Source organism: Rhineura floridana, chromosome 8 (genome assembly GCF_030035675.1).
Source record: "Rhineura floridana isolate rRhiFlo1 chromosome 8, rRhiFlo1.hap2, whole genome shotgun sequence".
Taxonomy (NCBI): Eukaryota; Metazoa; Chordata; class Lepidosauria; order Squamata; family Rhineuridae; genus Rhineura; species Rhineura floridana.
The window spans coordinates 118,715,867-118,729,542 of NC_084487.1; the positions used below are offsets into that span (position 1 = coordinate 118,715,867).

A 13,676-nucleotide genomic window follows, 5' to 3' on the forward strand; every position below is an offset into this window, starting at 1 on the left:
AAAACTGTTCCAAGAACTGAACGGGTTTGTGATGTCACAAGCAAATATCAATCCCTGCTATGTACAGCTGGCTTATGCTGCAAACCCACATAATCAGTTTTTCTTGAGCCTAATTCTGGAGAGGAAATTGTTCATCTGAATAGAATGCAATGAGTGGACATCCATAGCAGCTCCACAAAAAACTACTACTACTACTACTACTACTACTACTAGTAGTAGTAGTAGTAGTAGTAGTAGTAGTAGTAGTAGTAGTACAGCCTATATTCTGAGATAAAATTGCTCTCATTTAGAACAGGAGATTTGTGTGCAGAAGCAGGTTCTGTATGTAGTTTCCCTTACTGGACTGGAAAGAATATGCACAACTGGGCACCACTGCACACTCAGATGCACACCTACATTGCAGCTCACACAATGCGGGCAAGGGTACCATATCCACATTACAATGACAGCGAGATGCTCATGCCCAAATGCAATTTTGGGCTGGGCATGCATTGTTTCCTATCACCCCGCATGTATTGACGCCTCTATGTGTCCTTCAGCAATCAAGGACAAAAGACATCTCATGAGTAAGTGAAACTGAAGAACATTTATTGCTGTTTGAAAAGGAAGTCTTTGGTGTGGAATTCTCCTACTGTCAGTGCATGTATGTTTGTATGTGTTTCTCTCCATACAAACAAAGTTGTTGTCCTAAACCCTTCATAGACATAATGATGTTTAAACAATTCCATCAGTTTTTCCAACTCGATATCCCTGTCCATCTTCGAGGGTTCTTTTCGGGTCTTCAGGAAACACATAGGCAAAAAGCTGGCTGAAGAATCAAAGGCCACAGAGAGAGGTCTGCTTGCAGTCACTGGCCACAGTACAATGTGTAATTGATGCCAGTCATCCGGGTCAATTAGACTAAATCTGCCAACCTGATATTTCAGTTTCCCCATAACACGATCCATTTATCAAATCGAAGACTTACAAACGATCTCAAGAGTTCTGTCCCGCAACTGGCGACAGGATAAGATTTTGTGGTCTGTGGATAGTCTTTATCCGGCCAGAGTGAAAATGGCTCCCCACAGACCACAGCTTCCTGCATATTTGAAAGGGAAATCTTCTTGAAGAGGAGAAAAACAAAATAAGACAGACTGATGCCCCAGGTAAGCACATTATGCCTCTATTCAAATACAGGAGGTGGACATTATTTTGTATCTTCGAAGTACAAGCAAAACAGATGCCTAGTAATCAGTCTTCAGAACACCATGCTGCAGCAGAGTTTATGTACTTCTCTCCTGACATGTCAGATTCTGCAACTAGGACAGCCAATTATTATGGCAAAGTGACTTCTGTAAAAGGAAGAAGAAGGAAGATAAATGATTGTTCCTTTATATAACTTTGCATAATTTGCTTTACATCGTTTCACTATTTGTATTTTGAGAGGGGCGGGTTTTTGAGAGTGGTTTTTTTTTTTCCGTAGTGAAAGACTGGGAAAGAATTGGAGAGATGGAAATGGGCAAAGGGAAGAAAACAGAACTACAAAAACAAGAAGTTATTGAGCAATGAATTCTTCCTGTTTCCAAAAGATGTCAGTTGTTATATTTCATACCCCCCCCCATGTTTATCTTAGTGGGATCGGTAGAAAGGTCCATTGCCGCAAGTCAGCTAGAGGTTTATGCACGTCCCTAGCTAAAAGAGGAACCTCATGTAAGTACAGTAGGGCCCCGCTAATATGGCGGGTTAGGGACCAGGCTCCCGCCGTAAAGCAGAACCCATTGACTATAATGGGCCGCGTCACGTGAAAATGTTGCAAAATGCCGTAAAAGCACAAAATCGGCTTTAAAATGGGGAATTTCCCCGAATTGAAAGCCGCCGCAGAGCGGAACGCCGCAAAATGGAACGCCGGTAAGCGGGGCCCTACTGTACATAAGATAAGCCATGCTGATCAGACCAAATGCCCATCTAGCCCAGCATCTTGTTTCCATAGTGACCAACCAGACACCTGTGGGTAGTCCACAAGCAGGACATGAGAACCATAGCCCTCTCCCATTCATAATCCTTAGCAACTGGTGTTCAAGGCTGGTATGCTGCCTCTGATATATCATCATCGTGATTGGTAGCCATTTATATCTCCATGAATTTGTCATGTGCCAATGGGTGTTAAATGTTTGGCTGCTGGGCTGAACAAGCTGCCAAGAGGTCCTGATAAGTTCATTGGTGATAACTCCAATAATGTATTCAAGAGAGGGAAGTTTCAGTCCACCACAACCCCACCTCTCCCAAGAGGCTGTAGTGTACAGGGATTGGGTCCCATGTGTTTTATATTTGTACTCTTCAAAGTCAATGGTCTTCTATGATCTTCTGTCCCAGTACTGTTTTGCCCTCACGTCCAAACCCAGTTGTTGATGCGTCTTTCTGCAAAGAGAGGTGTCCATCTTAGTATATTTGTGTTTATGATCTCCTCGCAGCAAAGAATGAAACAGGCCTAAAGAAGGAGCATTGTAAGAAAAATGTTTGCCTCTGCAAAGTCAAAACATGAAACCAAAAGGAAATTTCCAGTTAATTAAAAATAAAAGAGATTATCATGCACTGAGGACCAAAATAGGATTCCAGTCTAAGAGATTTGCAGCATAAAAGGTCAGCTGATTATTGCTTTTGGGAAAGTTGCTATCAGCAGTGGGTTTTTTGTGTTTGGGGCACTTAGGGTAGTTAAATGGGAAATTCCTAATAACCTGAAGTTATATTATATGGTCCAAATGCTCTGATTTTAATTGAAGTCATGTTTGAAATGTCTTCCATTTCAGTCAAGATCTTACAGTCATCCAGGAATCAGGATCCACGGATATGGTTTAATTTGGCTTTGTGACTCAAATCAAAAGGGCTTGTTATATTCACAAATAAAAAGTTCAGCTTTTCTATAATGTAAACATGGCATTTGTGTCATGTTTCTGTCATTTTTCCATCACATGACAGCTTACTACACCTATATCTATATCTGCATGTATATCTATATCTATCTATCATTTATCTATATTCACTAATAGGCAAAAAACCTTGCGGTTTAAGAACATACTTATAGCCAAGAGATATTTCTATCAAACTTTAAAAAGCAGGGAAATTGTGCAGCTATAGTGAATGCACCAGGGGAGCAGGAGACCTGACCTTCTCTCTGAGATATGGGACTGCCCTACAAATTGGTCAAAATGCAAACACAATTTGGGTTGGTCTTTCATACTGGGCAGAAGGGAAGCCCCTTTCCTTTCCAAAAGGAAAACATTGTGAACAGTATCATTGCTTTTCAGCCTTTCCCCCACCTTTTTATTCTACAGCAGGCACATGTAGCCTCCCACCCAAATTTAAACCAAAGCTGTCCCTGGCCACATTACACCAGGTCTTTATTTCACTTTGGACAGTCATGGCTTCTCTCAAAGAATCCTGGGAAGTATAGTTAGTGAAGGGTGCTGAAAGTTGCTAGGAGACACCCAGTTCCCCTCACAGACTTCCATCAGAGTGGCTGACTCACCATCTCTCAGCCTAATTTGCCCCTCAGGATTGTCAAGAAAGACTGGTTTCTAAAATGGTTTTGTGGCAAGAAATTGGGGAGGGCATCTTGCCCAGAGTGGGTGACCAGGTTTAAGGGGTGGGGGCAGTCTACCTACCTTGCAGACTTTGCTGTTGGTTTACTCAGCCCTGGGAAGGGTGGCACAGGTTGTGTCTGGCCAGGATCAATTGCCCTGGGTTTGGGAATTGAGTCCTGGTGGGAACTGGCAGCAGTTCCTGACAAGGATGAAAACAACAGAGGGGAACCATGACCACCCCAAGCAAGAAGGGCACACTTACAATGTAGAGGAAATAACAATGTACAACCATAGTGTGAAATCAGATACTTATGGGGACATAGTATGAAAAAATATTTATATAAGCATGACTGTCAAAGATGTTCATTATTTACATAACTTGTAAAGATATTTATAGTGCAGTCCTATGTCTGTTTCCTCAGAAGCGTCCCAATATATTATATGGGGCTTACTCAAACAAGGAAGCATGCACAGAACTGCAACCTCAGGTGATAAGGAACTTCACTCACCCAACCCAAAATTCATAATCATGACACTTTAAGCAGTTTTGTAACTGTTTATACTTGTTTTTATGGTTATTGGATTTTAAAGGGGTTTATTTCTTATTGTGAGCTGCCTTGGTTTCCATTTGGCAACTTTAGATATTACCAGAATAGCCTTGCTGCTGTTTCCACTTAGCTGGATTCCACACAGCTCCAGGAATTTTGGACAGCTGAGTCATATGGGAACATATGATCTGGCAGGACTCTTCTTATATTTTTAAAATATAGGTATTACTGACGCCATCTGGGTCTCTTATGGAAATGTGTATGTGTGTGAATCTTTCACCTATATCTGCCTGTCATTTTGCTATTAAAGACAGGTGAGTTCTGGCAGAATAAAGGTGGCAACTCTAGTGAATGACTGAATCCCAGTTTGAATATCATAGATACCTAGGAAACTGCATTATACTGAGTCAGATCATTGGTCCATCCAGCAGCTCTGAAGGGTTCCAGATGGGAGACATTCCCAGTCCTAACTGGAAATGCTGGGGATTATACCTTGGGCCTCTAATGCAAAGCAAGCACCACTGAGCTGAAGCCCTCTCCAAGGGAAGTGAGATTTTTACACTCTCACATTCTGCTATGCAGGTTAAGCAAGCATAGGTATTGTACTTGATTCCAGGAGGATGCAGCTACTTTGCGTACAGGGTAGCCTTTGGTGTTTCAAACAGATCTGGAAGTTTGCAGTCAAGAAGAGATTAATGCGAAATATCTTTGCAATGGGACCACCATTATTAGATTCATATTTCCTGCTGCTGTTGCCTGAACTTGCAGGCACTTGTCATTTAGTTAATTAGCATGATTCACTAGAATATCTAAGGAAGCATAAACTAAAGTGATTCAGCGGGATGGAATTTTGTGGCATGACATTTACTTCAGGAATGCATTCTATGGAGTAGTGTAGACTCAACAGAGAAAAGTATATTTTTTAAGCTCAAAAATCAACTATAAATCCATCCAGGGTAGAAAGTGGAGAATTAACATGAGTGATAAGTACTACAAAAAAGTCTCAAGAGTTATGTGGATTATGTGGAGCTGCCAGAACATGTTTGGCCAAAAGACTTCTGGTTTCTGGAACAGAGCCAATCAGATGTAATCAGAGATCCCCATGGGGAGAGTGAGGATAGACTTTATTGGTTTATACCTTGGATGACATACCCTGTTCCCTGCGTGTCACTGATCCCCTACATCATAGAAAGAAACCATATTTGAAAGTGCAACTTTTCCAAACAGTGGGAGCCAATCCTGCAAGATGCTAAACACCTCTGCCTTCTTACCCCTAAAAGGCCCAAGTGGAGTGAGATACTATAAGTTGTTCAGACTTCCCTTTTGATTCCCTCCAGAATCAGAGACCTCTGAACAGGGCTGGGTCCAGACATGCCAGGCCCCTTGGGCACCAGCTTGCCCCGGGCCCTGGCGCGCGCACATGCATGCTCACATACACACACTTGCGCTCACACATGCACATGCGTACCCATGCCTACCTGTCTCTTGCAGGGAGGGAGCTTCTTCCGCCCACCCGTTGGCTGGCTCCATCTCTCCTGTCTTTTGCTGCTGCGCAGGCTGCTATGAGCGTGCAGCACTGTCATCAATCAAGATGGTGCCAGAGGCTTCAGCCCCTTAGGGAAGCCTCAGCCACCATCTTGATTAATGGCAGTCTGGCATGTACAGCATCAAAAGATAGGGGAGACGGGCAAACAGAAGAAGCTCCCTCTCTGCGATCGGCGGCAGCTAGTCTGCCACAGATCACGGAAAAGGAGCGCTACTCCTCCCCCATCCTATTGAGAGGCCCCTCAGGGGCCTCTGTGGCTCCAGGGGCTTTTGGCCAGGGCCCAACCTAGCTGCCCTTTGGGACTGGCCCTGCCTTTGAATAATAGTCGCTCGGGATCACAAGAGTGCTGTGGCCCTCATGTCTCGGTAGTGGGCCTCCCTCCCATAGGCATCCCACTGTGGGAACAGAATGTTGGGCTATATGGACTTTTGGTCTGATCCCAGAGGGTTCTTCTTATGCCTGTACAAGACTAACGAATGGTTATTATAGTTATTAAAACCTGAAAACAACTGGAGTGGAGCTTCTGTCTGAACAACATAAGAAGAGTCCTGCTGGGTCAGACCAAAGGCACATCTAGTTCAGCATTCTGCTTTCACAGTAGCCAACCTGAGGACTATGGGATGCCCATGAGCAGGACATGAGAGCAACAGTACTCTTCCTACTTGTGTTCTCTAGCAACTGTTATGCCTCCCCCCCTTTTTTTAGAAAGTGAGAATTTCATTTCTTTTCATGGGAGAGACGTGCTTGCAAACTGCAGAAGATACATTAACCAGCCTTTCCAAAGGCTGCAGTTTGTACACACTTTCTCACATGAGCCACAGAATGCAATGGGATTTACTTCCAACCAAACATGCATAGGATTGGGCTAAACAGAAATGTAAGGGATTTGTTTGTTCTATAAATTCTTCAACCTGCCTTTCTTTCTCTGCAGTTCAGCTGCTTCCTGACCTCTTTGGAACAGAACCAACTATTTACATTTATGTTGGGGGGGGGAGATTGGGAAATACTAACTTCCTTTCCTGCCACTGTCTTGACTCTGAACTGTCTGTCTACCCTGCATGTCTAGACTTTAAAACAAGAGACTACCACTTTAGTCTCTTCTGCCCAGCGACTTTTTGTTGTGGTGGTTGGTAAGGTCTGCCCCATATGCCCTCATTATCTATGTTGACAACAATTAACTTTGTGGTGATTTGTTGTTGTTATGTGCCTTCAAGTCAATTGTGACTTGTGGCGACCCTATGAGTCAGCGACCTCCAAGAGCATCTGTTATAAACCACCCTGTTCAGATCTTGTAAGTTTAGGTCTGCGGCTTCCTGATTATGTGCTCACAATTCACTTTTTTCAAAAATCTGTTCATGAGTTTTGGTTGGTTGGCTGGTTGCCTGCAACTGAGGTACTTATTGACATGGTATATAGGGCTTTACCCAGTAGCAGATGATGAGGCGCTTACCTAACCTCCCGGCAGTGGAGTCACTGCTGCTTACCAGAGGCCGAGAGGGAGGGGCAAGGCAGCGGGAAGGTCGGTATTGTGCAAATGCACTGGTGGAGCCAATCCAGTGCTCCTGCAGGCACATCTTCACAGCACAAGCATCCCCACCGCCTTGCCCTTGCCCTTCCAGTAAGCAATGCCAGTGCCACAGCCAGGAGGTCAAGTCAGTGCTGCCACCCCACCCCACTGTCCGCTACTTGCTGCACCACTTCAGGCTGTAGATGGGAACTCATGTGACTGAATGTTCCCTCATACAACTAAATGGCTCCCTACTTGGGTCTTCTCTCTGACATTCTAGTTTTCTATCCCCTCCACTAGGGATGAAGGAGAAATTTGGTTTGGTTCATATTTTAATGTAAACTTACCCAGTTTGCACTTCCCAAATGTATAACGGGGAGAGCTATCCCTCAAAATTCACCTTTCTCTGAATTTTGCGATGCACTTCACTGTCTAAAGAAATGTACGAAAATTTATTTATTTATTTATTGTATTTATATACTGCCCCATAGCCAAAGCTCTCTGGGCAGTTTACAATAACTAAAAAACAGAGCTCGGGCTGATGGGAGTTGTAGTTCAAAAAAGTAACTTTTCCAAGCTCTGCTAAAAACATTAAAAACAAATATACAAATTTAAAAACACATCTTTTAAAAACAATTTAAAACACAATTTAAAACAATTTAAAATGAAAGTTAAAAAGGAAAGCACAAAAGCAGGACTACAGCTGAACGTCAAGAAGACTAAAGTAATGACAACAGAAGATGTATGTAACTTTAAAGTTGACAATGAGGACATTGAACTTGTCAAGGATTATCAATACCTCGGCACAGTCATTAACCAAAATGGAGACAATAGTCAAGAAATCAGAAGAAGGCTAGGACTGGGGAGGGCAGCTGTGAGAGAACTAGAAAAGGTCCTCAAATGCAAAGATGTATCACTGAACACTGAAGTCAGGATCATACAGACCATGGTATTTCTTATCTCTATGTATGGATGTGAAAGTTGGACAGTGAAAAAAGCGGATAAGAGAAAAATCAATGCATTTGAAATGTGGTGTTGGAGGAGAGCTTTGCGCATACCATGGACTGCGAAAAAGACAAATAATTAGGTGTTAGAACAAATTAAACTAGAACTATCCTAAGAAGCTAAAATGATGAAACTGATGTTATCATACTTTGGATACATAATAAGAAGACATGATTCATTAGAAAAGATAATAATGCTGGGGAAAACAGAAGGGAGTAGAAAAAAAGGAAGGCCAAAGGAGAGATGGATTGATTCCATAAAGGAAGCCACAGACCTGAACTTACAAGATCATGACAGATGCTCTTGGAGGTCGCTGATTCATAGGGTCGCCATAAGTCGCAGTCGACTTGGAGGCACATAACAACAACAACAACAACAACAAAACGTATACACGTTGCAAGGGCAAATGAGGCAAGATCAAATACACCTTCCCTGTGTGGGGCTGCATAGACTACAGATGCTCACCCATAGACTCACCGAGGAAGTTAAGTTCTATCTTTCCACACATTATCACTGAGCAGTAGTTCAGGTCTTCTCATACACCCACTTTCTCCTGCAACCTGGATCATGCAAAGCATCCCTCAGCTTTCCTTCCCATGTTAGTTGAAGCTCCTTATAGATCTGCCAAAGAAGTCACTGAAGTGGCCCCAGCACAGACCTTGCTTAATTCTGACCTGCCTAATGCGCCAAAGAGGAAAAACAATGAGAAGGCTGCAGGCAAAACACCCGGGAACAGTCCCAAATACACCAGCGAGAAGAGCTGTGGCATTCAGACACTGAAGGAAGGAAGAATATCTCAGGGCCATCCACAGAAGGAAGAAATCTTCTGTACAAAGCAAATCCTACATCTGCCCAACTATTAGGAAGATGAATAGTAATCTGGCAACTCCAAACAACGGAATCATCTCTTGAAAGTTCACTATAACATTCATGAAGTATACTCCAATAAGAGAATAGACTCCTCCGGATCACTGGTTTTGACCTTTAAATCCCTATACGGCCCAGGTCCAGGCTATCTGTCAGACTGTATCTCCCTATACGAGCCTGCACGGGCCCTGAGATCTTCAGGAGAGGCCCTTCTCTCAGTCCCAACACCCTCACAAGTGCGATTGGTCGGGACGCGAGATAGGGCCTTCTCGGTGGCTGCTCCTAGGTTCTGGAACTCCCTTCCTAGGGAGGCACGAATGGCCCCCTCCTTGCCATCCTTCCGTCGGCAAGTAAAGACTTTTTTATTGTTTTATATTATTATCTGTATTATTTTAAATTGTTTTTAGATTTTTAAGTGCCTTTTACGGTTTTAAGATTGTGCATAGTTTAATTGTATTTTAATTGTATGTTTTTCTATGTTTTTAACTACATGTAGTTTTATTTGTAAGCCGCCCTGAGTTCCAGTTTGGAAAGAGGGCGGGGTAAAAATAAAGTTTCAATTCAGTTCAATTCAATCACAGACTGAGCTGGCCAAGGAACCTCCAATCACTCCTGAAATATAAACTAATCCTGTTTCTGGGGTTTCAAAGCAGCATAGTAAATGAACACAGCCATCTCAGCTACACTGATGGCAACAGTGAAGAGAGGTGGTGGGATGCAGTTGGCTCCTTCAAGGTAGGTTGCCCTGGCCTCTTCTGGAAGCATCCATTTAGAAAGCGTGTCATGGATGTTGTCGCAGTTACTACAAGCCGCACCGTTTCTGCCTTCATTTCTCTCATCTTCCTCCTGTGACTCCGGAGCCTTCTCCAAGTTCAGTCGCTCAAGCTCCATGTTAGAGTCAGCCTACTCCTGCCTGCCATGCAGCGCAGCGCTGAGGCAGCAAAGGGGCAAGAAAACCCCACTCGCCTGCCCCCCCACTGTATATTGGGGGGAAATCTGTATATTAGGGGGAAATGTGCATTAAAATGCATGTATTAGTGAAAATAACAAACACAAATGCATTATATCAGGAGCAAGAGCTTGCAAAATGTGTATGTTGGACAAAATTGGATATAAAATGTGTATATTAGGGGGAATGTACAGTAAAACGCTAAAGAACTTTTTTGGGAACTTTTTTTAAAAAATCTCAAACTGATGTGGAGATATGGTGAATTGAAGACAGGAAAAATTAAAGACTGGGAGAAACCCAAAAGACCATTCAATCCAGTGGAGGCTTCCATGAATGAGAAAAGGGAGCAACAAGGCAATTTTAACTAATTCTCCCTTCTCTCTGCATCTCACTGTATCCTCCCCAATCTGCTCCAGAAAGGAATGCTGGGAGACCCTTTCAAATAGCATGGGGGGAATTGCAGGAGAAAAGGGGAATTTGGAAAATCGCCTCCCTCCCCCTTCTATTTGCATAAATCTCTGCTGGATTAAAGAAGCTTCTGTCAGCAGTGGGACAGGATAAAGCCCTGTGTATATGGAATTGTTTCTGTCAATAAATCAACAATTCACACAGCACATTCAGTCATGAGAACTCCCACCTGCAGTCTGAAGTGGCACAATCCAGAAACAGACTTACTACCTCATTGAAAACTAGGTCTTTTAGTACTTTTAAAATTATTAAAATAGTTCACAGTGCTATTCTCAGCAACACTTAACTTCTTCCCTTGAAACCTCCTTAGTCTAAATTTTGCTAATAAAAAAATAAAGGGTTGAGAAAGTTTTCAACCTGGAACATTTACCCCCTTTGCTATGCTCTCTGAAAGAATGCAGAGTCTTCCTTTTCCTATCTTTTTGGAAAGTTAAGTTTTCTCTCAGCCTGAAACTGAATTACTGAGTGTGGTTTCATCTCAGTGTGAAGCCAAAACATTTCTCTGATGGAATTTTACTCTCTGCCTATTTTTCTTAGCATGACAGCGAGGTAGCAGTTTGGATTTTCCGTATTTGTTTCTGTTCTATGGTCTGAAGCTGGGATGAAATCAATTACTAGTGCAAAATTACTTCATTGAGAAACAGCTGCTTCAATAGGGCAAGATTTAGGAAACTGCTGCTTCCCCAGCACAAACTATATAGTTTAATTGCACCTCTGTGGCCCTCATACACCAAACCATAGCTTGAAAAGAATTATAATACTATACAGGTGGTTGAATTGGCAGAGGTACACCACAATGCTGCTTTTTTCACCAGTAAGTATAGATCAGACACTGTTTAATGATTCAGAAATAAGATGTTATGTCCAAAAAGCAAATCTGAAATTTTAATTAATTAAAATTGAAACAATAAACCCTCTAAAATATATAATATTTGGATGGAATTTATGAATAATGAAGGGTTAATAGTGATGTAATAGAGATGCAGATAAAAATATTCCAGAAACGGTGTGGCCATTTGTATCCTAAAGTAATACTGTTTTCCGTTCCATTACATTTAAAAGCTTCAGTTGTAAAGTGGTTTACCAATGATAGATATAATCCATGAAATGTTTAAAAATTAAATTAATACCAGAATGAAAACAGTTAAATATTGTTAAATATATAAAGTCCTGTAGTCTCTAGGAAGGCATTCAAAAGATCAAAGAATACAGTGCAAAGCAGGGGGACTTTCTGCCTGCAAGCCTCATTAGGCCAGCTATCCATGACCCTCAAAATAGCCCGTGAGGCCATTCATTACAAGCCCTGCTTACCTGTCAATCTTATACTGCCACTCACCAGTCAGGCCTGGCAACCAAGAGGTTTTCTGTATCTTTAAAAGTTGTGGAGGGGGGAGGGAGAATTTAACCTTGAGTTTTTTCCCTTTACAGTGTTGCAAGAACACCTGCACTTGGCTGACTTTCTCTTCTCCTAAAGATACAGGATCAGTCTCAGGCCATGATCCTGGCAACCCTAGCAACCATCTAAATGGAAGGTTAGCAGAGCATAGGTAAAGTGGCTAAGCAATTTCTATTCAGATATGGATACATCTGGCATATCAGCCAAAGCATTAAAAGGTACATTGAGCCACAGAAGCTACTTGAGTTTCTGATGACAATATTGGATGCAAAAGCACCAAACTAAAGATAGGCCAGCATTATTATCGTTATATTGTAGGTGGTGGGACTGAGAATGAGAGAATAAGAGCACCAATTTAGTCCATGGAAGAGGCAAGTTTTGAACCAAGGGCTTCCTGATTCATAGCTTAACCACTATAATCATTTTAGGTTGAAGGGGTAAAATGAAATAAAAATCCTGCTTATGCATCTGCTTGCTTGCAAGCTCCTGTAGATTTTTAATTTTTAATTTATTAATTTTATTTAAAAACATCTCTATAAACCTATTAATATTTTTATAATCTTTCTATATATCTATAAAAATTACATTTGTGCAAAATAATCAGATATTACCAGTCACGTATTTTGTTGCACACAGCACCCCGACCTCAGAGAAATATCAGCAGAGATGTGGCAGGCATCCTTGATTTTGATGTTCAGGTGCCTCTTTAAGACTTTTTTGTGCCGACAGCCCTATGCAGCTGTTTTTTAAAAAATTGTTGAATAGCCAGTCATTCTAATGACTATTTTGTGTTGCTTTTAAATATTTTTATGTTGCTGACTGTACACTGCTCTGATATTTTGTGAGAGGGTGGTATATAAATACTTTGATATAGATATAAAAGTAAAGGTGTCCCCGCACTTGTAGTGCGAGTCATTTCCGACTCTTAGGGTGACGTCTTGCAACGTTTACAAGGCAGACCATATATATGGGGTGGGATTGCCAGTTCCTTCCCCGGCCTTTCTTTACCCCCCAGCATATGCCGGGTACTCATTTTACCGACCACGAATGGATGGAAGGCTGAGTGGACCTCGACCCCTTTTACTGGAGATTCGACTTCCTCCTTCCGTTGGAATTGAACTCCGGCCGTGAGCAGAGCTTCGGCTGCGTTACTGCCGCTTACCATACTGTCCCAGTCTTATCTCAGTCATATTTATCTCAGTATTAAGAAGCATCTTAGCATTGTCTAAGTTAACAACAAAATGGTGGATGAACTTTAGTGTGGATAAATACAGACTTGTGTACAATGGAGAAAAATAGTAACTTCTTAATACTTACACAATGTTGGGTGCTAAACTGACCATTACTATTGAGATCTCAGAGTCCCTCTGAACAGCTTCTGTTAGCTCAATTCACTGTCATCTAGGAAGGAGTATGGCATAAAGGGAGGATTGTTACAAAAGAAATGGGAAGACAAGGCAGAAAATAACAGAATGTCACTATATAATCAATGGTGCATCTGCAGATGGAATGCCAAGTGCAGTTCAGATCATCCTATTTTGAGAGGGATATAATAGAACAGACTGTAGACTGTAAAAGGGCAACAAAAACGAGGAGGGGTTATAGAAAGACTTCAGTGAGGGACAGCTTAAAAGATTAGAACTCTTCACCTTTGTATAAAGGCAACTCAAAGAATGACATGATTGTCGTGTTTGAATTTTTGAGCAGATTGAAGAAAATAAATGGAGATAAGTTCAGTCTTATCATAGCAGAATGAGTATAAGAATATATCAATACATGATCTTCTCTCCTCTACACACAGACCCCCAAAAAACCCTGCAGGACCTCCAC

At 42.0% G+C, this 13,676-nt stretch overlaps 1 long non-coding RNA gene and 1 pseudogene across 2 annotated transcripts; both read right to left on the reverse strand.

Annotated features, from left to right (window-relative positions):
• Positions 1-344: 344 nt before the first annotated feature.
• Positions 345-11,816, reverse strand: LOC133390029 (uncharacterized). Of its 2 annotated transcripts, none has more exons than XR_009764275.1 (3): positions 11,762-11,816; positions 2,257-2,397; positions 345-1,331 (listed from the first exon to the last, which is right to left on the reverse strand). It is a non-coding gene; the product is annotated as an uncharacterized LOC133390029 (long non-coding RNA). The 2 variants fall into 2 exon arrangements; XR_009764276.1 differs by lacking the exon at positions 11,762-11,816 and adding an exon at positions 7,509-7,578.
• Positions 8,845-9,924, reverse strand: LOC133390815 (rhomboid-related protein 2-like; annotated as a pseudogene).
• Positions 11,817-13,676: the final 1,860 nt, after the last annotated feature.